We start from the raw sequence: 5,000 nt of genomic DNA, 5'->3' as shown, positions 1-5,000 counted from the left end.
CTATATTTATATATATATATAATACTTATATATAATAATGAGTGCTGTGTTGTTGTGTGTGTGTGTGTGTGTGGTGTAGGTGTAACATGTATTATAATAATATATAGATGATAGATATACATATATAATTCATATATAGATATATAATATATATACTATATAATATACAACATAATATATAGATAGTGGCATATATAGATGTGTGCGTGTGTATATACATGCAATAAGAATATATAATAACACATAAATAATTTCTGCATATATACATAGAGAAAGAGAGAGAGAGGGGGAAGGAGAGTTAACACACACACACATACACACACACACACACACATACACACAACCAACACACACACACAAGAAAACCCACACAACGACACACAAAGAAAACACACACACACACACCACACATACATACACACAACACACACACCACACACACTACACACACACACACACAAAGAAAGAGAGAAAGCAGAGAGAGAGAGAGAGAGAAGGGGGGGGGGAGGAGAGAGAGAGGAGAGAGAGAGAGAGAGAGAAGAGAGAGAGAGAGAGAGAGAAGAGAGAGAGAGAAATAAAGAAAGAGAGAGAGAGAGAGAGAGAGAAAGAGAGAAGAGAGAGAGAGAGAGAGAGAGAGAGAGATAAAGAGAGATAAGGAGAGAGAGAGAAAGAGAGAGAAAAGGAGAGAGAAAGAATAAAAGAAAGACTCACACACACACACATAAGAAAGAGAGAGAAAAGAGAGAGTGATGATAGAGAGAAGAGTGAGAGAGAGAGAGAGAGAGAAAGAGACAGAGAGAGAGAGAGAGAGAGAAGAGAGAGTAAAGAGAGATAGAGAGAGAGAGAAGGAGAGAGAGAGAGAGAAAGAGAGAGAGAGTGAGAGAGAAAGAGAAGAGATAAAGAGAGATAAAGAGAGAGAGAGAAGAGAGTAAAGAGAGAGAGAGAAAGAGAGAGAATTTTAGATAAAGAGAGAGAGAGAGGAGAGAGAGAGAAGATGAGAGAGAGAGAGAGAGAGAAGAGATAAAGAGAGATAGAAGAAAGAGAGAGAGAGAAAAAAGAGAGGAGAGAGAGAGAGAGAGTAGAGAGAGAGAGAGAGAGAGGAGATAAAGATAGATAGAGAAGAAGAGTGAAGAGAGAGAGAGAGAGAGAGAGAGGGAGAGAGAGAGAGAGAGAGAAGAGAGAGAGAGAGAGAGAGAGAAGAGAGAGAAGAAAAGTGAGAGAGAGAGAGCGGAGAGAGAGAGAGAGAACAGATAGAGAGAGAGAGAGAAAGAAAGAAAGATAAAGAGAGAGGGAGAGAGGGAGAGAGAGAGAGAGAGAGAGAAGAGAGAGTGAGAAAGAGAAAGAGAGAGAGATGACAATGTGTACCGTAGATGGAGCGATAAGAGTAAACAGAAGGCTCAGAAAAGAAACTTTACAATCCACTATGAAAAATGAAATCAAATTCTTCTCTTCCGAAATCTCAAATATATCAAACAAAATAAAAATATACCATTAGATATTCTGCATTTTACAGACTCTTGGATGTGTATTTTTAACATTCTCTACATGCCCTTAATGGCAGTAGGGAGATGATAATGATACGTTCGTATATAAAGCATTTCCCTTCTCTCTCTTCCCTTTCCTATTCTCACTTTCCCCTTTCCCTTCCCCTCCTTTTCCTTCCCTTCTCACCTCTCCTCCTCCTTTTCCACCCTTCCTCCTCCTCCTCCCTTCCCACCCCTTCTCCTCCTCCCTTTTCATCTCTCTCCTCCCCTCCCTCCCCCCTCTCTACCTCACTCCCCCCCCCCCTTCCCCCGAATCCGTACCCATGACAGACACTATCCTCACAGCTGTCATATTTGAGATCCCTTTCTCTCTCTCATCTTCCTCTCTCAGTCTCTCTCTCAATCTCTTACATGTCTCTCTCTACATCTCTCACCTTTATACACTCTCTCTCTCTCTCTCGTCTTTCTCACTCTCGTCTCTCAATCTCTCTATCCTATCTCTCTCTCTCCGTCCTCCTCTCTCCTCTCTCCTCTCTCGCTCTCTCTCTCTCCAATCTGTCGTCTCCTCTCTCTCGTCTACTCCTCCTCCGTCTCTCTCTTCTCTCTATCTCTCTCTCAATCATCTATCTCTCTCTCTCTCTCTCTCCTCCCCTCGCTCTCTCCTCTCTCCTCTCTCCTTTCACTCTACCCCTCCCTCTCATCTTTCTCTCTCTCCCAGCCTCACTCTTCGCTCACTCATCTCAATATCTCTCTCTTCTCTCTCTTTCTCTCATCCCTCCCTCTCCTCTCTCTCTCTCTCAGCAATCCTATTTTCTCTCACTCTCTCTCTCACTCTCTCATCTCAGATTTCTCTCTCTCTCTCTATCTAGCTATCTATCAATCTATCTATATATCTCGAAGTCATTATCGTTATCATTGTCATTATTATTGTTATGATATTGTTATTATCAATATTAGTGATAGTAGTAGAATTGCAATTATTATCATTATCATTATTGTTATCATTTTTATTATTATATTGTATTCATTACCATTATTATAGTCATTATTATTATTATTATTATAATTTTTATTATTATCATTATTATTATTATTATTATTGTTATTGTTTTATTATTATCATTATTATTATCATTATTATTATTATTGTTTTATTATTAATCATTATTTATATTATTATTGTATTACTTATCATTATTATAGCATTATTTTAGCATTATTATTATAACCATAATTATTAATATTATCTATTATTATGATTATTATTATTAATGATCACCATTATGGCTACTTTAACATTATTATCATATTATTATTATCATTATTTATATTATTATTATAATATTATTATATTATTATTATTATTACTTATACTATTATTATTATTATAATTTTTGTTTTTTAAATTATCATTGTTATTATTATTATTTATTATTGTTTGTCATTATCATTATTATGTTGTTATTATTATTATTATCATTATCATATTATTACTAATCCTATTATTATCATTATTATTACCTATTATTATATTATCATTATCCTTATTATTACTAACATTATTATTAACATTATTATTACTATTATTATTAGATAATTAATTTTTTTTTTCATTATTATTATATTATTAATATATTATTACTATTCAATGTTTATTATTCATTATTATTATTGTTATTAAAATAATTATTATTTATAATTATTATTATTATTATTATATTATCATATTACCATTATCATCATTGTTATTATATTTTTATCATTATTATTACTATTACAATAATAATAATAATAATGATAATTCTTATTATTATTCTTATTATTCTTATTATTATTATTATTATTATTATTATTATCATTAATGTTATGATTACTTTTACCATACCTATCATTATCATTATCATTATTATCATTATACCCACTATTATCATTTTAGTATTCACTATCATCATCATCTTTAGTCGTAGCAGTGATAGTAGTACCATCATTATTATCATTATCATTGTTGTATTAACGTTATTGTTATTATCATTTCCATTACTGTTATTATTATTACTGTTATTATCATTGTCATTATTATCATTATTCTAATCAGTATCATTACAATTATCATTAGTATTACTATCCTCATTATAATTATCTTTATCATAATTTTCCTTTTTTCTTTCTTCTTCTTCTTCTTCATCTTCTTCTTCTTTTCCTTTCCACACGGTATTCGTTTTTTTTTTCTGGTATTTCTTATTCTTCCTTTTTCTATTTTTTGCTAAAGATTTTTCAACGTATTTTCTTTTTTTTTATTTCTTATTTTTTCTTCTCCCCTTTCTTCTTGGTGTTTCTTTTCTTCATTCCTTCTGTTATCTCTCTTCTCCCACCATTCCCCTTTTCTCTTTCTCCCTCAAATTATCGGAGCTCTCGCACTTCCTTATTCTTACATCTTCTCTTTCTCTTTTTCTCTTTTCTTTCTTCCCTTTCTCATTATTTCTCTCCTTTCTTCCCTTTCTCATTCTCATTATTATTATCATTATAATTATTATTATTATTATTATTATTATTATTATTATCATTGTTATTATTATCATTGTTATCATTATTATTATTATTATCATCATAATTACAATAATAACAATTATTATTATTATTTTATTTTTATTATTATTATTGTTATTATTATTATTATTTTTATCATCATTATTATTATTATTATTATCATTATTATTATTATTATTATTATTATTATTATTATTATTATTATTAACATTATTATTATTACTTTTATTATTATTATTACCATTATTATTATTATCATTATCATTATAATTGCTCTTTTATTGTCAACATTTCATCATTATTTTCATTATAATCATTATCACCATCATCATTATTATTATTGTTAATTTTCTTTTATTCTTTCTTTCTTTTTTTTAATTACTACTATTGCTATGGTTATTATCATTATGGCACTATTATTATTATTATTATTATTATTATTATTATTATTATTATTATTATTATTATTATTATTATTATCATTCTTATTGTTGATATCATTACAATAATAATCAGTATTATTATCCTTATTAATATTATCATTACTATTATTATCATTATTATTATAATTTATATTATTACCATTATCATTATCACTATTAGTATTACCATTATTATTATTATTATTATCATAATTATTATTATTACTATCTTTATTATTATTATTATTATCATCATCGCCATTCTCATTATCATTACCATTATGAATGATATCATTATCATCATTATCATTAATATTTATTATTATCATTGTTGTTATTATTATTATTACTATAACTATTATTATTGTTATTATAATTATTATTGCTATCATTATACTATTATTATTATTATTATTATTATTATTGTTGCTGTTGTTGTTGTTGTTGCTTGTTGTTATTATTATGCTTATCACCTAACCGCAGGCAAGAGTGACCTCGAAGCATCATTGCAAGTGATGACACTATCCTCCTCCTCCTGCATCTCTTT

The sequence above is a fragment of the Penaeus chinensis genome, chromosome 16 (genome assembly GCF_019202785.1).
Source record: "Penaeus chinensis breed Huanghai No. 1 chromosome 16, ASM1920278v2, whole genome shotgun sequence".
In the NCBI taxonomy this organism is placed as follows: domain Eukaryota; kingdom Metazoa; phylum Arthropoda; class Malacostraca; order Decapoda; family Penaeidae; genus Penaeus; species Penaeus chinensis.
The sequence above is the reverse complement of the archived record's forward strand: the minus strand, read 5'-3'. Positions refer to the sequence as shown.